This window comes from Epinephelus fuscoguttatus, linkage group LG18 (assembly GCF_011397635.1).
Source record: "Epinephelus fuscoguttatus linkage group LG18, E.fuscoguttatus.final_Chr_v1".
Taxonomy (NCBI): Eukaryota; Metazoa; Chordata; class Actinopteri; order Perciformes; family Serranidae; genus Epinephelus; species Epinephelus fuscoguttatus.
The window spans coordinates 1771265-1795398 of record NC_064769.1 but is presented as its reverse complement, the minus strand read 5'-3'; the positions used below and the strand labels follow the sequence as shown (position 1 = coordinate 1795398).

At 42.6% G+C, this 24134-nt stretch overlaps 1 protein-coding gene and 1 pseudogene across 2 annotated transcripts in view; both read right to left on the bottom strand.

Moving 5' to 3' along the window:
- Positions 1-24134, bottom strand: part of ajm1 (apical junction component 1 homolog) — a 77083-nt gene that overhangs the window by 18115 nt on the left and 34834 nt on the right. The gene's annotated exons all lie outside the window — the stretch shown is intronic.
- Positions 15994-24134, bottom strand: part of LOC125905910 (uncharacterized) — a 30268-nt pseudogene continuing 22127 nt past the window's right edge.

Here is a 24134-nt window from a genome sequence, read left to right as displayed (position 1 = left end):
ATATGTTGGGATCAACGTATATATTTTGGGAACATAATTTTAGGTCTCACACGGCAGCATCAAATATGTTGGGATCAATATACACTGAACAAAAATATAAACTTAACACTTTTGTTTTTGCTCCCATTTTTCATGAGCTGAACTCAAAGATCTAAAACATTTTCTATCCACACAAAAGACCATTTCCCTCAAATATTGTTCACAAATCTGTCTAAATCTGTGTTAGTGAGCACTTCTCCTTTGCGAGGTGAGATAATCCATCCCACCTCACAGGTGTGGCATATCAAGATGCTGATTAGACAGCATGAATATTGCACAGGTGTGCCTTAGGCTGGCCACAATAAAAGGCCACTCTAAAATGTTCAGTTTTATCACACAGCACAGTGCCACAAATGTTGCAAGTTTTGAGGGAGCGTGCAACTGGCATGCTGACTGCAGGAATGTCCACCAGAGCTGTTGCCCGTGAATTGAATGTTCATTTCTGTTCATTTCAATGTTTTAGATCTTTGAGCTCAGCTCATGAAAAATGGGAGCAAAAACAAAAGTGTTGCGTTTATATTTTTGTTCAGTGTATTAGGTCTCACCAAGGGGCACCAAATATGTAGGGATTTAATTGGCTATCGGAAATAATTAATAATTATTAATAATAATTAATAATTATATTAAATAATGTGACTTAATTAACGTTAAATCACCTCGTGGGGCACCTTTCCCCTAAAGGGAAAAATGATAGCCAGTTAAAGATATCAGTCTCATAAAATACGCTAAACTATTAATTTAGAGTTTTGATTAATAATTAAATTAATGACAACAACCAAAATTAACAGTAACACCTGAAGGAGTTCGGAGTTCTTGACACATCAGAGGTTGACTATTCATTCACTCTTGTGCAACATTAAACAGACAGCAGGTATGATTCCAAAGAAATATATTTATTCACAAAGTAGCAAAGCAAACCAAAACACACAAATTCTAACTAACTATATACAAGCTTGGTGTGTATATGTGTGTGTGTGTGAGAGAGAGAGAGAGAGAAGAGAGAGAGAGAGAGACAAAGGCAGGTGTGGTGATCAAAGAGCCGTTTGGCCTACAAAACAAAATGGCTGACAACAGAGGACTACAGATGGCCGAATCAAAGCTGGCTTCAGGTCGGGGGAGGTGTTTGTCTGACCGTGCTGTCAGGACAAAGACAAGGGAAAAGAAGCGGGAACTTTGAGATGCCTGGTTGGGTGTAGTTCTGTTGAAAGCCTATTTGTTAATGAGTCTATGTCAATGTGATTTGTGTTGCAAACAGTCTGGTGAACCAGTGTTCACAAGAATGAGACAGACAAGGTCACAGTAACCTTGAGGAGCAGTGGATTTGAAATGAAATGAAAGTTGTTAAGAAACTGAACTTGAGTCAGCCAGATGTATGCTCAATATTGTACAATCCCCCAAAACCAACAGAAGGGGCTGCATCAGTAAAAAACTGGAGACTCCACAAAGTCATAATAAAAGAAAGCAATGCTATTCCATTCATCACATGATACGGCCCAGAACTGTAGATCTGGAAAATAGCTTTGACTACAGTGTGTTTTAGATTTTGAACAGAATTTGCCAATAGTCACAAGCATTGTAGCGCCACATTATGTAATAATGTAATAAATGTTCACGTCATTATGTAATAACGCCATATTTTGTAATAACCTGCCGCATTTTATAATAAAAGTCTTGAACGCAATATGTAATAAAGTTTGCTGCATTTTGTAATAAGTTGTTACATATTGCACCAATTATTACAAAATGCGGGTGCTGTACTTTTTTATGTAGAAATTGTAATGCTTTGGTGCATTATGTAATAAACCACCAAATTGGATGTTTTAATTAGAAAAAACATGATAACATCAGAAAAACACTGATTTCAAGCATTCTAGCATGAATCATAACTAAAAATTAATTTTAAAAACTAGTCGGATGTTTCACTAGTCAAAACTAAATCAAATATAACTGTGTTTATTACAGTAATAGAGAATGTGTTTGAAAATTCATAGAGACAAAAACTGCACTAAATAAGTGTTATGAACACGAACATTACAGGTGCACTGAAATGTCGAGAGACATACACACATGCAATCTGGAATATGTTATGCATATTTACGTGATAGAAAGCAGACAAAAGACAAAAACAATTATAGCTGCTGCGCAGCGATGGGTCGGGTCTGGACATTTTTAGACAATTCTGAGCAACAAGCAGAATAATTGGAAGACATTTAGGAATTTTGCAACACAATCTGCCTTTTGCATCAGCTGAGGCTTGAACTCACAACCTCTGAAACTAAGGATCAAGTTCTATCTCACTGAGCTAATTAGTCAGTGACAATTCATGTGTAGCTCCACAAATTGACTAAGCCGACGTGCAGGTTTAGCAGCCGTCCATGCATGGAAAAGCAGATTTCAAACCACTGTAAAAAATTCAGTTATTAAGACAAAAATCTGAAAATACACATATTGCATCTAGACAGCATGGAGATGTTGGTAATTTGTTTGTAACAATGATTGATTTGCTTCATAAGTGAAAAACTGATGTTACATTGACTCCAACTGTTCACATTAGAGCAAAATTCAAAATGCTGTCAAAAATTTTTGAGATAAAATTCTGAAATTTGCCAGACATCATCTACCATGACTCTAGAATTGTGTCATTTTTTTCATGAACATTGAAGATTTATTTAGCAAGAATTTGCATGTATATGTTTACAGTACCGTTTACAGTCATTTTGATGCACTGTAGGCTCAATTTTTGATATATCAAAAATCTGAGAAACGTATTTTTTGTAGGACAGTCTGAAGATGTTCTGTAGCAAGTTTGGTGTCAATTGAGCAAAAATTGTGGGAGGAGAAGTTTTACAGTTTTTGAAGTTTCTTCAGTATTGGGGCTACAATTTGGTGAAAGCTGTGAAGTTGTAGCACGTATGGGCTAAAGTTTTGAACTTTAGACGCTTGCTGTAGCGCCACCATCAGGACTATTGGCTTGAGTTTACAGCTGAGGATATCTGGCATGAGACTGGACCTTTGTGCAAAGTTTGGTGAGTTTTGTAGTATAATTTCCTCGGAAGAAGAAAGAAGAAAGAAGAAGAATACCTAAGATTACAATAGTGTCCTGGCAGCTTAGCTGCCTGGACCCTAAATATGGAACAGAAAAACAGTTCCATTTGTGTTAATGCGACATAGATGTCCTTTTCTATAATGGTTAACAATTGTATATAAAATGACTAAAAACAGCCTAACAATCTTTCAAATGAAAATGAGATATCTCTAATCATGTTATTAAATTAAAAAAAGAAGGCTATCCACAAGTGCCTATTAACAAAAAGATTTGCAATATTTCCAATATACAAGAACTTTACTTTAGACTTGAAAAAAAACTTCTCTAGTAGCAACAGTAGAAAGACTTTTCCCTCCAAAATAAACTTCTCTTTAAACAACCAGCATTTAGTAAGATTAACGATAATCAGTCAGAAAATTATTGAACTAGGTACAACAGACACATGCTGTTCAAGGTTAAATCTGATCTGTGCCACATTTGGAAGTTCCTCCTATCATTTGTTCCTTTATTCATTCACTTTTTATATCATATCTTCTTAATTTGTTTTTTCTTTCTTTCCTTCCTGCCTTCCTTCCTGTTGTAATTTATGTCAGGATATGAAGTTCAGTATGAACAAGACAATCTAGTCACAAAACACATGATAATATACTATGTTTTCCAAAAAATGTCCTTGATTTTAAAGTCCACAGCTCGTGTGCATCAACAAGACCCATCCACTTGCTATTTTTTCCAAATAGCTCCCTTAATGTCACTGAGAGACCACTCCCATGTCCAGCTGATCTATATAGCCTCATAATACTAATGACACTGTCACTGTCATGTTCCAACTGAAGGCTTTGAGCTAAAGATTCCCTGGTGTAGATTTAAGGAGGAAATGGTGATGCAAGGTCTTGAAAAAATTTAGAAACCCCGCTGAATACACCAAGCATTGACATGTCAGCATGTAGTGTTAACTGAATAATATATGACAGCAATTCTGTCGGCAGGTTGGCCATGTCACAATTTCCATCATCATATAGAAGGGCATCATCATGGGTATATCCAGGGGATCATAATGGCGTTCATCCAGGGCACAGTCATTGGGTTTATCCAGCAAATGGTGATGGTCTACATTGAACAAAGCATCGTGGCACTCATTCAGGGTATCAGAGGCTTCAAAAAGGGCATCATCATGGGGTTTATCCAGGGCATCATGATGGCGTTCATCCAGAGCAGTCATCAGGTTCATCTGAGAAATGGTGATGGTTTTCATCAAACGTAGCATCATGGCATTCATTCAGGGCATCAGAGGCTTCATTCAGGGCATCATCAGGGAGACCATCTGGTTCATCATCTTCTTGGTTTGATCCATACTCATATCTTTGAAATGTCCTTTCTCTCTCAGCTTCTACAATATTCTCAATGAATGAAGAGACTGACCCCTCCAGACTGACTGCCCCTCTGCAATGTGTCCAAGGACAAACAATGGCAAGCTTTCTGAGTATGTGTTAGACTGTGATATAATAGAAGAGGCATCAGTTCCCAGTGTGGAGATAATGAGAAATTGGACATTGAAAATCTGCCTTTTGTAGTGTGATGTGATTGCTGTAGGTCCCACATCACGACATGCTATCCAAGTATGCATCCCAGTCATTTCCATCAACATAGTGAGACAAAAGTGTTCCATTTACAGTAAATGGATAAAACCTGAGATCTTGGACTATTTCATCCCTGGGGATTGCTGCTGATCTGAATATTCCTAATGAAGCAAGCTGATCAGCCATGGCACTAAACTGGCAATTTCCATTGGGTGCTGGGTCAAACTGTACACTCACATGTAAGGAGTTATAGTCCCTCAGTCTGTCATCATGTGTGTATGGCATCAAAAGTGGATGTAAAGGTTGCACTGACTTTGAAGATTTAGGGTGCATTTTTTCTTGCTGTCGTGTTATACTGGTAACATCAGAAACAATGAAACATTTTTCTTGCACTTTAGTGTCACCAGGAATCTGGAACTGAATTTTGTATTTTTAAACAGCTTCACTGACATGATAAACAGATGGAGGATTTTGTTTATATGCATGCCGGATCATCCGCTTACTGCAATGCTCAGTGGCTTTCATTGCCATTTGTCTTTGTCTTCTTTGTTTTTCTTCAAGTCTAAGCTGCTGTTTCAGGGAGGGTAAATTACTTTGTGGATCATTTGTGGATTGTTCACTGTTGGGATTCACAGGACCACAGATGTTTTGTCATTTGGTAATATCTACACTGGACATTCAAAGGCTTCTTCCTCTGCATGCTCTTTGTCTTCAAACAAAGAGAGCTATGTGACATCCATCTGCACAGGAGGTCTCATCTCACACCTCAGTGAGACTCAAGTCCCAAAACTTGATTGGACAGGACCTTTACAGTGACGTGTGACTCTGATGTCACAGGCATCTGTAGAAAGTCTGCTCCCTTCCAACAGAACTCGCTCTTGCTCCAACTGCGGAGCAGCTCACACCTCTTTCCGGCTAGGCCTGGAACAGCCCAGAGGCCCAGACCCTTGCTCCATAGCCCCAAACCACTAAAGGGAGGGCAATTGATCACAGACTCTCTAACTTGAACCTGAAAGAAGTTCCAGCAACAAAGAGAACCAAGTGAGTTAGCACCCAGCGTCTACCTCTGCTAAACCCTGAACGACCGGCTTCCTTGGAGTTTCACCTTTGGAACAAAGGACACAACAAAAACTACAGCTGGAACCACCTTCCCAGCCTTCTTTGCCAGCTAACAAAGCAGCACACCACCAAGTGACTCTTTCTCCCATCCACTCAAGGATCGGTAATGTAACAGCTGGGCATAGTTTATCACAGCTTTACAGGCTAAGCAAGACTGTTTTACTTGTTGTATGTGATTAAATGCTGTCATTGAGTTATTGTTGTGATAGTTTGCAGTTAGGTCATTGATTAGTTGGCTTCGCCAAAGCTAAGTGTTTAGTTTGCTAATACTGTTCACAAACAGATTCTTGCACACAACTAAACAATCTCTGCTCCAATCCAGACCGTTTTGCAACACAAATCACATTGACATAGACTCATTAACAAATAGGCTTTCAACAGAGCTACACCCAGCCAGGCATCTCAAAGTTCCTGCTTCTTTTCCCTTGTCTTTGTCCTGACCACACGGTCAGACAAACACCTCCCCCGACCTGAAGCCAGCTTTGATTCGGCTATTTGTAGTCTTCTGTTGTCAGCCATTTTGTTTTGCAAGCCAAACGGCTCTTTGATCACCTCACCCGCCTTCGTCTTTCTTTTCTTTCTCTCTCTCTCTCTCTCTCTCTCTCTCTCTCTCTCTCTCACACACACACACACACACACACACACACCAAGCTTGTATATAGTTAGTTAGAATTTGTGTGTTTTGGTTTGCTTTGCTACTTTGTGAATAAATATATTTCTTTGGAATCATATCTGCTATCTGTTTAATGTTGCACAAGAGTGAATGAATAGCCAACCTCTGCTGCGTCAAGAACTCCGAGATCCTTCAGGTGTTACTGTTAAATTTGGTTGTTGTCATTAATTTAATTATTAATCAAAACTCCAAATTAATAGTTTAGCGTATTTTATGAGACTCATATCTTTAACTGGCTATCATTTTTCCCTTTACGGGAATGGTGCCCCACAAGGTGATTTAATGTTAATTAAGTCACATTATTTAACATAATTATTAATTATTATTACTAATTATTAATTATTTCCAATAGCCAATTAAATCCCTACATATTTGTATCCTATTACTGCATCTTGCTAACCCGGCCATTCTGGATGTCACTAACTCGGCTTCTTCTCCGGAGCCTTTGTGCTCCACTGTCTCTCAGATTAACTCATATCACAGCGGTGCCTGGACAGCGTGACGTGTGTGGTTGTGCTGCTGCCGTGGTCCCGCCAAATGCCTCCTGCTGCTGCTGCTGCCATCATTAGTCATTAGTCATACTTCTTCTGTTATTATACACATATGATTATTGTCACACATGTATACTGCCAGGTATTAATACATACTTTCAACATATTGTACCGCAGTAACCAGAACTATAACTATAATATTATTACTTTCATTAATGTTGTTGTAAGCTACTGTCATTACCTGCATCTCTCTCTCTCTCTCTCTGTGTCATATGGATTACTGTTAATTTATCATGTTGATCTGTTCTGTACGACATCTATTGCACGTCTGTCCGTCCTGGAAGAGGGATCCCTCCTCAGTTGCTCTTCCTGAGGTTTCTACCGTTTTTTTTTTCCCCGTTAAAGGGGTTTTTTTGGGGAGTTTTTCCTTATCCGCTGTGAGGGTCTTAAGGACAGAGGGATGTCGTATGCTGTAAAGCCCTGTGAGGCAAATTGTGATTTGTGATATTGGGCTTTATAAATAAAATTGATTGATTGATTGAAATTGATTTGGTGCCACTTGGTGAGACCTAATATATTGATCCCAACATATTTGGTGCCGCCGTGTGAGACCTAAAATTATGTTCCCAAAAGTAATTTGTTGATCCCAACATCACCAATGACACTGGATGGAGAACCTGCCAGGGGATGCATCACTATGTTACTTTTTCTCCCATAGTATACTTCAAATGGAGACATCCAACTTAAAACTTCCTTAGGGTCTTCATTTAGCACTCAGGAATATGACGGCAAATGTTTAACCCAGTTAATGTCTTTCCTCTGACAATTCATAAGGTCATACATGTTCTTTTTCCTTAGCACTCTGTTGGTCATCTCTACCTTTCCTTGGCTTTGGGGATGGTATGGTGAACTCTCAATTATTCTCACTTGCACTGATTCCATCAGCCTTCGTACTGCTCCTCTAAACTCTCTGCCTTGATCATGCTGCAAAACTTGGGGTGGGCCATGTTCAGTGTAGATATCACAAAGACATCTTGCAATCTCTGAGCTGTCTTTACCTTTAAATGGTTTCAGCCATGTGTATCAACTAAAGACATCAATCACAGTGAGGATATATCAATATGTGAAATGGCCATGCTTGATCTTCTACTTTCCCATATCAAGGAGGTCAATCTGATGCTGACGGGCTTCAGAACGGGTTTATTTCCAAATCTAGCCTTGTGGAGTTGGTAGCATCTGGAGCTGCCCAGTGTTTTTTGAACCTTTCTTTCCCTAATGCCAGAGTATTGCTCATTTAGTCGCTTGTTCAGCTTCTTTGCACCTGATCCCTTTGTGTCATCCAGACCTTTTTTTACAATGCCACCAACTGCAGACTTCAAAGCTACTGCCTTCCTGGCACATAGCAAGGTCTCTCCATCCTCGCTCAGAGAATAGAGATTTATATTTCTTCACAGCCTCACCAGAGCACTTTGTTGCACTCTTGTACGTTCATTGACAGGAACATTGAACTCTCCCTTTAGTTTCTTTATTATGACTTCATAGACATCCTTAGTCATTGATTATTGTTGTCCATCTCCCATGCATACAACCCAAAGGGTACAGGCCACAATTATGCTGAACTGTAGAGCTGTCAAAAATAAGTATTATTTTTAATTGAACATATTATGTTGCTGTTATAGGTTCTAATGTAATATTGTAGTTTTTATGGTTAAATGTGTGACAAACTTTCTAACAGGCCTGGAAGTAATTGTTTGTTCACTCTAAAAAGCTTGGATCCATAGTGGTAACTTAGTTTGCTCAATTTTGATTCAATAGACAGGATAATCTGTAAAATTTCTGACCTGTTCCCATATGAATACAATCATTTGATGTTTAACAATGAATCTGTCATTTCAGAAACTTTCTAAAATCAATCTAGCTGAAGACACTGAAGCCAAAGTGTTTGGATCTCCCCCTGGTGGCTGGCTTTAGTACACGCACACATTCTATCACCACTTGTTGTCAGAATGGACATGAGCCAAACTAAAAAGTAACGTATAATGCTGGTCCAGTTAGAGAATTTTAATTTGTCCTAATTTTTATGATGAATACAGATGAAGGGCTGTAATTTTGATGGTTTATTAAATTAATTAAACTGCATCATTTTTTCTGTTTCATATTTGTTATCTTTTGTCTGCTTTTTATCACATATTTGTATAACATTACCCAGATGTGTGTATGTCTCCTGACATTTCAGTGAACTGATAATGTTTGTGTCCGTAACACTCATTTAGTACAGTTTTTCTCTCTATGAACTTTCAAACTCATTCTTTATTATTACAATAAACACAGTTATATTTGATTTAGTTTTGACCAATGAAAAATCCGACAAGTTTTTAAAATTATTTCTTAGTTATGATTCATGCTAGAATGCTTAATCAATCAATCAATCAATCAATCAATCAATCAACTTTATTTGTAGAGCGCTTTTCCTGCACGGACATGCAACACAAAGTGCTTTACAGAATTACAAGCAATTAACACAATTAAAGAAAGAAAAACAATTACAAAGAAAGCCCCTCCCTCCCACCCTTCATACTAGACACACACACACACACACACACACACACACACACAATAGGGAGACATGGCATGGCACTGAGGATCAAGGAAACGCCACCTTTGGGGCCGTCCACACTGGGAGGAGCCGCAGGCCGGGCCATCGGGGGGGACCAGCCCAGGCCCCCCGACTCCGACAGATAGGTGGACCCCCACATCGAAAGGAGGAGCCCCCAGCCGGTCAGGCCGAAGGGACCCAAGGACAGCACCCCCAATAGCAGACCCGACACAGCTCCCAGTGTGGAGGACCCCCCTGAGGAAACACTGGAGTTAAAAGCTAAAGACTAAAAGCATAAAATAGGACTAAAAGAATAAATAAAATAAAATAAATACAGTACCAAAAATAAAATACGTAAGATTATAAATAAAATAGAATAGATACAGTACCAGTGATGAATAAAAACAAAAAATTAAGATTAATATCATCTTAAAAACCCCCACAACTACTTTGATCATTTTGTCGATTGCGCCGTAGGCTCGCTGCCAACAACACTTGACTCTGTAGCTCCTCTTAAAAAGAAGTTAAAAAAGCAAAGAAAGTTCGCGAAAATTTGAAAGGAATTGGCGATTAACCAAACTGGACGAATCTCGTTTAATCTGGACAGACAGTCTCAAAACTTATAAGAGGGGCCTCCACAATGCCAGAGCAAACTATTACTCAGCATTAATAAATGACAATAAGAACAACCCCAGGTTTCTTTTCAGCACTGTAGCCAGGCTGACTGAGAGTCAAAACTCTATTGAGCCTTGTATTCCTTTAGCCCTTAGCAGTAATGATTTTATGAGCTTTTTTAATGACAAAACTCTAACTATTAGAAGCAAAATTCATGACCTCCTGTCCTCAGATAGTACCTATCTAACCTCAAACACAACTGTAAAACCTAATATATATTTAGATTGCTTCTCCCCAATTTCTCTTCAAGAATTGACCGCAGTGATTTCTTCATCTAAATCATCAGCGTGTCTCTTAGACCCATCACAACTAGTCTACTTAAGGAGGTCTTACCTTTAGTTAACACTCATATGTTAGATATGATCAATATATCCTTATTAACAGGCTATGTACCACAGTCTTTTAAGGTAGCTGTAATTAAACCTCTACTAAAAAAGCCCACCCTGGATCCAGAGGTGTTAGCCAACTATAGACCAATATCTAATCTTCCCTTTATGTCAAAGATCCTTGAGAAAGTAGTCGCAGACCAGCTGTGTGATTTTCTCCATGATAATAATTTATCTGAGGAATTTCAGTCAGGATTTAGAGTGCATCATAGCACTGAGACAGCACTAGTCAAAATTACAAATGACCTTCTGATTGCTTCAGACAAAGGACTTGTCTCTGTACTTGTTTTATTAGATCTTAGTGCAGCGTTTGACACTATTGACCATCAAATTCTACTGCTGAGACTGGAACACTTAATTGGCCTAAAAGGTTCTGCACTGAGCTGGTTTAAATCTTATTTATCTGATTGTTTTCAGTTTGTTGACGTTCATAATGAATCATCCTCACGTACCAAAGTTTGTTTTGCAGTTCCGCAAGGTTCTGTGCTCGGACCAATCTTATTTACTCTATATATGCTTCCTTTAGGTAACATCATTAGAAATCACTCTATAAATTTCCATTGTTATGCGGATGATACTCAGTTGTATTTATCGATGAAGCCAGAAGAAACTAATCAATTAACTAAACTCCATAACTGCCTTAAAGACATAAAAACTTGGATGAGCACCAATTTCCTGATGTTAAATTCAGACAAAACTGAAGTTATTGTTCTTGGCCCCAAACACCTCAGAGACTCTTTAACTGATGACATAGTTTCTCTAGATGGCATTGCTCTGGCCTCTAGCACTACCATAAGAAACCTTGGAGTGATATATGATCAAGATTTGTCTTTTAATTCTCATTTAAAACAAACCTCACGGACTGCATTTTTTCATCTGCGTAATATTGCGCAAATTAGGCCTATCCTGACCCAAAAAGATGCAGAAAAATTGGTCCACTCTTTTGTTACCTCTAGGCTGGATTACTGTAACTCTCTATTATCAGGTAGCTCTAGTAAGTCCTTAAAAACTCTCCAGCTAATTCAGAATGCAGCAGCACGTGTACTAACAGGAACTAAGAAACTTGATCATATTTCTCCTGTTTTAGCTTCTCTGCACTGGCTCCCTGTAAAATCCAGAATTGAATTTAAAATCCTACTGTTAACTTATAAAGCTCTAAATGGTCAAGCTCCGTCATATCTTAGAGAGCTCATAGTGTCATATTATCCCACCAGAACACTGCGCTCTGAGAACGCAGGGTTACTCGTGGTCCCTAAAGCCTCCAAAAGTAGATCAGGAGCCAGAGCCTTCAGCTATCAGGCTCCTCTCCTGTGGAATCATCTTCCTGTTATGGTCCGGGAGGCAGACACCGTCTCCACATTTAAGACTAGACTTAAGACTTTCCTCTTTGATAAAGCTTATAGTTAGGGCTGGCTCAGGCTTGCCCTGTACCAGCCCCTAGTTAGGCTGACTTAGGCCTAGTCTGCCGGAGGACCCCCATATAATACACCGGGCACCTTCTCTCCTTCTCTCTCTCTCTCTCGTATTCTATTACTGCATCTTCCTAACTCGGCCATTCTGGATGTCACTAACTCGGCTTCTTCTCCGGAGCCTTTGTGCTCCACTGTCTCTCAGATTAACTCATATCGCAACGGTGCCTGGACAGCGTGACGTGTGTGGTTGTGCTGCTGCCGTGGTCCTGCCAGATGCCTCCTGCTGCTGCTGCCATCATTAGTCATTAGTCATACTTCTACTGTTATTATACACATATGATTATTGTCACACATGTATACTGCCAGATATTAATACATACTTTCAACATATTGTACCACAGTAGCCAGAACTATAACTATAATATTATTACTTTCAACAATGTTGTTGTAAGCTACTGTCATTACCTGCATCTCTCTCTCTCTCTCTCTCTCTCTCTCTCTCTCTCTGTGTCTCATTGTGTCATATGGATTACTGATTTGTTATGCTGATCTGTTCTGTACGACATCTATTGCACGTCTGTCCGTCCTGGAAGAGGGATCCCTCCTCAGTTGCTCTTCCTGAGGTTTCTACCGTTTTTTTTTCCCTGTTAAAGGGGTTTTTTGGGGAGTTTTTCCTTATCCGCTGCGAGGGTCATAAGGACAGAGGGATGTCGTATGTTGTAAAGCCCTGTGAGGCAAATTGTGATTTGTGATATTGGGCTTTATAAATAAAATTGAAATTGAATTGAAAAAGCAAGATAAGAGCAGCAAGATAAAGTAGGATAGAACCAGATAAGAACATAAGAAGAGTTTAAAATATTAGTTAAAAGCCTGATTAAAAAGGTGTGTCTTTAATCTTCTTTTAAAAATATCAACAGTCTCTGCAGTCCTGAGGCTCTCCGGCAGGCTGTTCCACAGGTGGGGGCCATAGTGGCTAAATGCTGCCTCACCATGGGTTTTTGTTCTGGGTTTTGGTATGGTTAAAAGGCCAGTGCCGGAGGACCTCAGGGTCCGCGAGGGTTGATATATTAAAGGCAGATCAGATAAATAAGAGGGCGCAAGGCCGTTAAGACATTTAAAAACGAGTAAGAGAATCTTCAGCATCAGTGACTCTAAAACCGGTGTAATATGCTCCCGCCCTCTGGTCCTCGTCAGCAGGTGTGCGGCTGAGTTTTGTAATAATTGGAGATTTAAAATACTCTTTTTGGGAAGACCAGAGAGCAGGGCATTACAGTAATCTAAGCGACAGGAAATAAAAGCATGCATTAGCACCTCCGTACTGGGCTGAGAGAGAAACGGGTGGACTCTGGCTATGTTCTTAAGGTGATAAAAACCTATTTTCGTTATATTTTTGATATGTGGGATAAAATTCAGCTCAGAGTCAAAAGTCACGCCCAAATTTTTTACTGATTGGGTTGGTTTAAGATCCTGTAGTTTTGGTAAAAGTTTCTCTCTCTGGCCTTCAAGACCTATAACTAAAAACTCAGTTTTGTCCTGGTTGAGCTGTAGGAAATTCTCTGCCATCCATGACTTGATGTTTACAATGCAGTTAAAAAGGGCATCAATTGGCCCTGTGTCATCAGGAGACACGGCGATGTATAGCTGTGTATCATTGGCATAACTATGGAAGCTGATGCCGTGTCTCCTGATGACGTCCCCAAGGGGAAGCATGTAAAGATTAAAGAAGAGTGGACCTAAAATTGAGCCTTGGGGAACCCCACATCCAATTTCATGGGTTCCTGAGGAACATGTATCCATACTTACATAAAAGCATCGGTCTGTGAGATAAGAACAAAACCAGTTAAGAACGGTACCGGAGAGGCCGACCAGGTGTCTTTTTAATAAAATGTGATGGTCTCCCATATCAAAAGCGGCGCTTAGATCCAGTAGAACCAACACTGTGAGCTTTTTGTTATCTAAATTCCACCTGATGTCGTTTATAATCTTTAGAAGGGCTGTCTCGGTACTGTGGTTCCTCCTAAAACCAGACTGATACCTCTCTAAAATGCTATTTCTATTTAAAAAGTCATTAACTTGGTTAAAAACCAGTTTTTCTAAAATTTTACTTAAAAACGGTAAGTTGGATACAGGTCGGTAATTATTAAGAACGTTGGGGTCTAAGTTGCTCTTCTTCATAAGGGGCTTCACCACCGCCGTTTTAAAGGCGGTGGGGAAGACACCCGTCTGAAGAGAGCAATTCATGATGTTTAAAAACTGTTCCTCAAAGAAACCATAAAACGTCTTTAAAAGTGATGTGGGAATTGGATCTAAAAGGCAAGTTGTTGGGTTTACTTGGGAGAAAACTCGACCAAGTGTCCTTGCATCAACCAGGGCAAAACTCTCCAGTGTTTCCTCAGGCGAGGACAACAGTCCAGGTGTGTTAACAGACAAAACTTTCTTGGATAACAGGCTGGATCTGATGTCCTTGATTTTAGTTCTGAAGTGGTCTGCAAAGTCTTCACAAAGATCATCTGTTGGTGTCTTAAGAACTTTATTAAAATCAGTGCCTGTTAAAATATTAAAAGTGGAGAAGAGGAACCGGGGGTTGTTTTTATGGTTGGTGATGAGTTGTGAGAAATGGGAAATTCGTGCCTTTTTGACTGCGTTATTGTAGGTTTTGAGTTGTTGATGTAAAATCTCATAATGAACGGTCAGTTTACTCTTTCTCCATCTTCTCTCAGCACTCCTGCATTCTCTTTTCAGTTTATTGATTTCATTGTTTTTTCTCCACGGGGGTGTAGGTTTTCTTTTTATTGTTTTAGTTACAGGTGGAGCTACTAAGTCCAGAGTTGACTTCAGTTTACTGTTAAAATTATCAACGATAAAATCACAAGGTGCAGGTAAAATTTCAGCAGGAATGCTCTGTAAAATCCCAATAAAATTTGCAGCCACTTCAGAAGTTAGATAGCGCCTCCTCACTGTTCTCACCGGGGCCTCCTCCTGGTTAAAACTGGTGATGTTAAAAAATACACAGTAGTGGTCAGACACAGCCAGGTCGACAACAGAGGACACACCGATGGACAGGCCATGGGTTATGAGCAGGTCCAGGGTGTGTCCTCTGTTGTGAGTTGGCTGTGTGACGTGCTGCTTAAAATCAAGACAATTTAAAAGGTTTAAAAACTCTCTGGATATTGGATCTGAGGTATCATCAACGTGTAGATTAAAATCACCAGTTATTAAAATCCTGCTATAAGAGGTGTGAATGATTGATAAAAGTTCAGAGAATTCACTGATAAAAGAACTAGAGTGATGGGGTGGTCTGTAAACAGTGATGCAAAGAATCGGAGGGCTGCTAAAAGTAAAGGCATGGTACTCAAATGACTTGTAACTTAAAAGACAGTCCATTTGAGGTCAGTGTGTCATTTGTAATGGATGCCGTCCTGCCGCCTCTTCTACCCTCTCTAGTAGAAAACAAAAAAATAAAATTTGGTGGGCAGGCCTCTGTGAGTACAACAGGTGCGTCAGTGCCAAGCCATGTCTCAGTTAAAAGAAGACAGTCTAACTTATTATCTAAAATTACGTCATTCATTAAAAAAGTTCTATTTAAAAGAGAGCGAACATTAAAAAGTGCCACATTGATGGTGACAGGAGGCTTGTTGATCATGGAGGTGGGTTGTGGGTGTTTTGTGAGTGGTCGAAGGTTATGAAGGTTTACAGAGTGAGTATGGCGGTGTCTGATGTGTTGATGTAGTGTAATGCTTACCGGAATGGATGAGGTGTTGGTGTGAATATGAGGTCCAAGTCCGGTACTGTGTGTATGGTGGTCAGAGGTGGAACTGAGCGGATAGGAGCATGGACCTGGGGGACATCAATCGGTGTCGGACAGAGCAGCTGGTGCGGGTTTGGGGAAAATTGCATGCTGAACACTGTATGCCAGGTTGGCTGAGAGCATGCGGGCACCTGCCCTGTTAAGATGGAGCCCGTCTGGCCCAAAGAGGTGTCATCTCTCCCAGAAAACATCAAAATTGTTGATGAAGCCGACGTGGTGGAAGTTGCAGGCAGAGGAGAGCCAGGTGTTGTGGCTAAGCAGACGGCTGAAGCTGCCAATCCCTCTGCCGCAGGTGGGGGTGGGGCCGGAGATAAAAACAGTCACCTGGGACTGTGAGACGGAGTTAAAAAGGTGTCTAAAATCCTGCTTTAAAAGTTCGGACTGTTGCCTGGCAATGTCGTTCGTACCTGCTTGGATAATAATCCTTTTCGCCTGCGAATGGGAGCTCAGGATGTCCGGTATTTTCCTGGTTACATCGGTAATGGTGGCTCCAGGGAACAACAAGGTTAACACCTTCCTCATGCGGACGTACCTCACAACAGAGTCCCCGATGACCAGGGTTGTGGGAGCGTCCGCTCGGTCTTCAGGGGAGCAAGCCAGCTCAGCCACCCCGCCACCCACACCAGGACTCCGGGTGTGATCCTTCGCCAGGCGGGGAGAACGGGAGGAGTGCCAGCGCACCGCGTCCCTCACGAGCTGCTTGCGCTGGGATGAGGAGCGGGTCGGTGCCGGCGGACGGCTCCCTGTTGGACACCCACCTGCTGGAGGGCAGCTACCAGTGAGTGGAGGGAAGACTGTGGTGGCGGGGGCATGGTGTCTGTGGCCGCAGGAACAGGTGCCGTCAGGCTCTGTCCGTGCCGGCTCACGGACAGAGCCACGTACTTAAAAATCAATGTTGTTCTGATGTTATCATGTTTTTTCTAATTAAGACATCCATCTTGGTGGTTTATTACATAATGCACCAAAGCATTACATTTTCTGCATAATAAAGTGTAACATCAGCACTGGTACTTGTACTCGTACTCATCCTCTGCTTATCCGGGTCCGGGTCGCAGGGACAGCAGCCTCAGCAAAGAAGCTTAGACAGACCTCTCCCCAGCCACTTTCGTCAGCTCTTCTGAGGGAACCCCAAGGCGTTCCCAGGCCAGCCAGGCGATGTAATCCCTCCAGCGTGTCCTGGGGCGGCCCCAAGGTCTCCTCCCGGTTGGACATGCCCGAAACACCTCCCAAGGGAGGCGTCCGGAAGGTATCCTTACCAGATGCCCGAACCACCTCAACTGGCTCCTCTCGATGCGGAGGAGCAGCGGCTCTACTCTGAGTCCCTCTCAGATGTCCGAGCTCCTCATCCTATCTCTCAGGCTGAGCCCAGCCACCGTGTGGAGAAAACTCATTTCGGCCGCTTGTACTCGCGTTCTCGTTCTTTAGGTCACTACCCAGAGCTTGTGACCATAGGTGAGGGTTGGAACGTAGATCGGCTGGTAAATCAAGAGCTTTGCTTTCTGGCTAAGCTCCCTTTTCACCACAACGGACCGGTTAAGCGCCTGCATCACTGCTGACGCTGCCCCAATCCGCCTGTCAATCTCCTGCTCCATTCTACCCTCGCTCGTGAACAAGATCCCAAGATACTTAAACTCCTCCACCTGAGGCAGGACCTCCACCCGACCTGGAGTGGGCAATCCACCCTTTTCCAGCTGAGGACCATGGCCTCAGACTTGGAGGTGCTGATTCTCATCCCAGCCACTTCACACTTGGCTGCGAACCGTCCCAGCAAGAGCTGGAGGTCAATGTTCGATGGAGGTAGGAGGACCACGTCATCCGCAAAAAGCAGGGACGAGATCATCCCTTCACCGAACCTGACACCCTCCACCACTCGGCTGCGCCTAGATATTCTGTCCATGAAAGTTATGAACAGAACCCGTGACAAAGGGCAGCCCTGGCGGAGTCCAACTCTCACCGGGAACAGGTCTGACTTACTGCTGGCCACACAAACCAGACTCGCGCTCCTTCGGTACAGGGACTGGATGGCCCTTAGCAAGGGGCCACCAACCCCATACTCCCAGAGCACCCCCCACAGGATGCCCCTGGGGACACGGTTGTAAGCCTTTTCCAAATCCACAAAACACGTGGACTGGTTGGGCGAACTCCCACGCCCCCTCCAGCACCCTGGCAAGGGTAAAGAGCTGGTCCACGGTTCCGCGTCCAGGATAACAACCACATTGCTCCTCCTCAATCTCTTCTCCAGCACCCTGGAGTAGACCTTACCGGGGAGGCTGAGGAGTGTGATCCCCCTGTAGTTGGAACACACCCTCTGGTCCCCTTTCTTGAAGATGGGGACCACCACCCCGGTCTGCCACTCCAGAGGCACTGCCCCCGATGACCACACATTGTTGCAGAGGCGTGTCAGCCAGGACAGCCCTACAACATCCAGAGCCTTGAGATATCCAGGGCAAATCTCATCCACCCCTGGGGCTCTGCCACTGCGGAGTTGCTTCACTACCTTGGCGATTTCTGCCCTGGAAATTGGACGACCCGCCCCCGAGACCCCCCGGCTCTGTTTCCTCACTGGAATACATGTTGGTGGGATTGAGGAGCTCCTCAAAGTATTCCTTCCACCGCCCGACAATGTCCCCAGTTGATGTCAGCAGCTCCCTGCCCACACTATAAACAATGTGGGCAAGTTGCCGCCTTCCCCCTCTGAGGTGCCGGACGGTTTGCCAGAACCTCTTTGGAGCCGATCGATAGTCTTCCTCCATGGCCTCACCGAACTCCTCCCATGCCCGAGTTTTTGCCTCTGCGACTGCCGCTGCTACGCTCCGCTTGGCCCGCTGGTACCCATCAGCCGCTTCCGGAGACCCACAGACCAACCATGTCCTGTAGGTCTCCATCTTCAGCCTGATGTAACCCCGCGACTGGCCCCAGCGGCCTTGCAGCCACAGCTCCCCACAGCCACCTCGACAATGGCAGAGCAGAACAAGGCCCATTTGGACTCAATGTCCCCCTCTGCCCTCGGGACGCGGTCGAAGCTCTCCCGTAGGTAGGGTGACCAGACGTCCCGCTTTGCATGGGACTGCACAGCATTTCTGTGTCTTTTCACACGTCACGCAAATTGAGACCATGTCCCGCATGATTGGTTGTCACCCGTGCTTGCATTCCCCTCTCAGTCAATGAGAAGAAGTTGCATGCAGCGGCCGGCCCACGTGGGCTCTGCGTGCGTCACAGACACACTTACATCCTGTCTGGAATGATGTCAATTCATTAAGAAAGTGATCAGACCCACATATCAGTTTGTTTTCAGTCTCCAGTTATTTTAATTATGATAGATTAATTTATTAAAATGCTTTACAGATGATCTGTAGTTTATGTTCATGGTTTATCCTCCATTTGACATGAACTCTCATGTAAATCAGCATCATATCATTTTGACCTGTCCCCTCAACTACACAGACTAAATAAACTGTGCTTGACTATAAGTTTCATATTTTCAGGAAACAAAAATACTAGACAACAGCTTTCATTAAAGATCTGTCAGATACAGTCAAGGCTTCACATAGGTGTTATTTTAAGAATCCTCATATCCCACTGATCACAAGTCTCTGTGTTGCTAAATACTTCAATAATTAAAACAGTCCAGTGTTAATATACAGTAGACTACATATAGTTTATTATGAATGTATTTAGTCTCTGATGACTAAACACTGTGCAGAGGGCAAGTGTCCCACATTGTCCCTCACAAACTTACTCCCTGTCCCACATTTGGTTTATTGAGACCTGGTCACCCTACCCATAGGTGGGAGTTGAAGATCATCTTGACAGGCTCTTCTGCCAGGCGTTCCCAGCAGACCCTCACTGCTTGTTTGGGCCTGCCAGGTCTGCGCGGTGTCCTCCCCTGCCATCTGATCCAACTCACCACCAGGTGGTGATCAGTTGACAGCCCTGCTCCTCTTTTCACCCGAGTGTCCAGAACATATGGCTGCAAGTCAAATGATACAACTACAAAGTCAATCATTGACCTGCGACCTTGGCTGTCCTGGTGCCATGTGCACCGATGGACATCCTTATGTTCGAACATGGTGTTAGTAATGGCCAAACTGCCGCGCGCACAGAGGTCCAATAACTGAACACCACTCGGGTTCAGATTGGGCAGGCCGTTTCTCCCAATCACGCCCCTCCAGGTCTTGCTGTCATTGCCCACGTGAGCGTTGAAGTCCCCCAGCAGAACAATGGAGTTCCCGGTCAGGGCACTGTCCAGCAACCGTCCCAGGGACTCCAAAAAGGGCAGGTACTGCTGTTCGGCACAGAAGCACAGACAACAGTCAGGGCCCGTTCCCCGACCCAAAAGCGCAGGGAAGCAACCCTTTCGTCTACTGGGGTGAACCCTAACGTACAGGCAGAGAGTCTGGGGGCTATAAGAAAGCCCACCCTGGCCCTCCACCTCTCACCCAACCCCTCTCAAGGACTTGGGTTCCAGAGCCGGAACTATGTGTCAAGGTGAGGCCGACTATATCTAGCCGGTAGCGCTCAACCTCTTCCACGCCAGAGAGGTGACATTCCATGTCCCAAGAGCCAACTTCCGTGGCAGAGGATCAGACCGCCAAGGCCCCCGCCTTGGTCTGTTACCTGATCGGGTGGTGGGCCTGCAGGGGGATGAGCCCATGTAGCCGGTTCGGGCAGGGCCCGGCCGGACCCCATGGGCAAAGGCCCGGCCACCAGGCGCTCGCCCATGGGCCCCAACCCCAGGCCTGGCTCCAGGGAGGGACCCTGGTAACCCTCCGGGCCGGGTATACGTCCTTGCTGTTGTCCATCATGAAGGGTCTTTTGTAACATCCGCATTTTGTAATAACTGGTGCAATGTGTAACAGCTTATTACAAAATGCAGCAAACTTTATTACATATTGCGTTCAAGAATTTTATTACAAAATATGGCAGATAATTACAAAATGTGGCGTTATTACATAATGACGTGAAAATCTATTACATTATTACATAATGCGGCGTTATTACATGTGTGGCACATGTGGCACTACAAACATGAAACAAATGAGCAACCATGAGGGAGATAGAGATAAGAGATCTCTTTTAGAGAGAATAGCAGCAGCAGACCAGGATATCATAGTTTCTCTGCAGCGAGACAACTGGTCTTGTGGCAGTGATGCTTGAATGAGCAAAATACTGAATGTGATACCAAGAAATTCTAAACATGCGGAAAAGCCTACAGTTTTCTAAGGAAGATGCAGGACAAGAGGGAGATTTTAGGTGTTATAAAGAATCCAGCATCAAACTTCTGACAATTAAGGAGTCGCAAACGCACGTGCTACTGTGGCAACCAATTAAACAGCGAAGAAAAACCATGAACACCATTTTACACTGAAAGATGCTATTGCAAGGAATGGAGTGGCTTGACTTTAAAGGCATTTGTATTTTCTGCTTTTCCCAGCCATGCACCAACTCCTTTTGACTTTACATCTGCACAGCATTATCTACAGAGGTGTAGAACAAGGGAAAAAGGCCCTTGAGAAACTAAGCCTTTTATACAGGATATTTATAGTAAACCTCTGCTAATTACTTGATAGGGACTGTATCAATGAGGAAATGAAACAGTGTGTCTGACTCTGTCAGAGGGAGGAGACAGAGAGAAACTTGTTGACAAAAACCTGACAGCAAGCAGGTTAAGTACACAGAGTCAGTTATCACAGTAAATGACCGAGAGTTCTAGTTACCTATCTTTCTGGAGCAGAAAACAGAGTTTCCCTCATCTCAGGATTAATAAACTCAGACTTTTCATTAAACCCTGCTCTGGGTGTCTCTGAATATACTGCTGCTAATCCTTCCTGTTTGGCCTGTGAAGGGCGTCAAGTCTACTAAACATCACAGTTTCCTAAACGTCACAATTTTGCGCTCCCTTTTACAATGAACTGGAGGTCTCACATATCACATGATAGTAAATGCTAAATGGACTTCCATTTGTATAGTGCCTTTCTAGTCTTCTGACCACTCAAAACGCTTTTATAGTACATGTCACATGCACCCATTCACACACATTCACACACTGGTGATGACTGACAACCTGCTCTACCCCCTGAGCGACAGTCGCTGATGTCTGTTGACTGATGGTAAAGCTTGGGTTCCAGCTGGTAGTTGATCCTAATTTTGGAATATTTTCTGATTTTATTGAATGTAGTCATAAAGTAAATATGTCTAGAGTTTTCTTTATAATAAATTTGTTTATATTATCTTCTCATAAGTCAAGGATTAGAAAAAGGCAGTAAAGCCTTTGATTTGGTGCCAGTCACTCATGAATTGTAGCCTAGTGAATGATAAATTATGCCATTCGGTGCCTCTGATCCAAATGTCTGCACTCACAATATGCAAGAATTTAACATATGACTTAAAAAGCAGCTGATGAAAAGTGAGAGGCAGTGTGTATTCTGTATTCTAAGTGTCTGACAACATTATAGAAAGGATCCCTACAGAGACAGACCTTTTCGTAAAGGAGTAAGATCCTTTTTGCTTAACCAGAGACAGCTCTGAAATCGCCATCAGATTCACCAATCCCATCAGATTCCATTTAAATAAAGAATAATTTTAGCGTGTATACAGTCAGCATATTTTCACATCTAACTTGGTGAATTCAAGATTTATTTCAATCAAACCAGAGCTGGTGATTGCTGGAACAGTGGAAAAACAAACCAAGATGTTTTTCCTGTTTCTGTCAGCTTTGAATGAAGTGTCTTTTACAATGAAAAAATTACTGTTTATTTCAATGGAGACTGGTGGGATTGGAAAAAGCAATTTGGGGGCTGTTTCAGGTGAAAAAGATCTAAAGTCCAGTTTTGACCAAAGATTTGCTTAGAGACTAGTTGAAATAGGCAACTACTTGCAATGCGCAGTTCTGCAACGTTCAAAAAACCTGCTGGTTCACACCAATGTAACTAGATGAGACGGGTGTATCATCTCTATGCAACAACTCTCTGTACTTTTTTTAAAAAAAATATGAAAGAGGATCAATCAATCAATCAATCAATCAATCAATCAATTAATTTTATTTATAAAGCCCAATATCACAATTTGCCTCACAGATCTTTACAGCATACGACATCCCTCTGTCCTTAGGACCCTCGCAGTGGATAAGGAAAAACTCCCCCAAAAAACCCCTTTAACGAGGGGCAAAAATAGTAGAAACCTCAGGAAGAGCAACTGAGGAGGGATCCCTCTTCCAGGATGAACAGAAGTGCATTAGGTGTCGTACAGAACAGATCAACATGATAAATTAACAGTAATCCGCATGACACAATGAGACAGAAAGAGAGACGGAGACAGAGAGAGATGCTGGACAGACTGTAATGACAATAGCTTACCTCAACATTAATGAAAGTAATAATATTATAATCATAATTACGGCTATTGTGGTACAATATGTTGAAAGTATATATTAATATATGATAGTATACATATGTGCCAATAATCATATGTGTATAATAACAGTAGAAGTATGACTAATGATAACAGCAGCAGGAGGCATCAGGCAGGGCCACGGCAGCAACACAACCACTAGTGCTCCACGATTAATCTAATCGCAATCGCAACTGCAGTCGCAATCGCAATGTCAGGCTGTGCGATTACATTACCGCATAAAAGGCTGCGATTTGCGATTTAATGTAAATAAAAGTTAATGTGTGTGCCTGTGAACGTGACTACCTCTCCTGTAGTGTGTGGAGTTTACGCCCACAAGCTATCCTGGTGTGTGCAGCACGTATAGTCAGGTGACCACCCGGCATGCAGCAGTGACCAACACAGACACTGAAGAAGAGCATGAGCACGACCAAGAACAGGCTGAGTTGGTGGTGAAAAAAACACAACGTCTATTACATGGCGATACTTTGGATTCAGGTACGGCGAAGTTGAACAGAAAGATGTGCTGTGTAAAAGTTTAAAAGTTAAAGTGGCCACGTCCCGCGGCAACACGACCAACCTATATCAACATTTGAGACAGCACAGAGAATAGTAGGAAGAATGCATGCCAGAGAAAGCCAAGCCATGTAATATTAAAGACAAAGAGACAACTGAAAGCCATCAGAGCCTCATAAAACAATAAAGCACAGTTACACATACATTCGTAAGTGTCACGGGGAAATCACGGACTCCGTAAAAAATTATATAATAACAAATGAAAAAATTAGCAATTTTGCTCGGGTTCGGCCCACTTGACATGCTGCTGGGTTGTGCTACGGCGTGCTGGAATTTGTCATTTACGTGACAACGCCTGAATGCAACACAGGCTCGCTCCACTGTGGGTACAGTGTCGTGCTGCACTG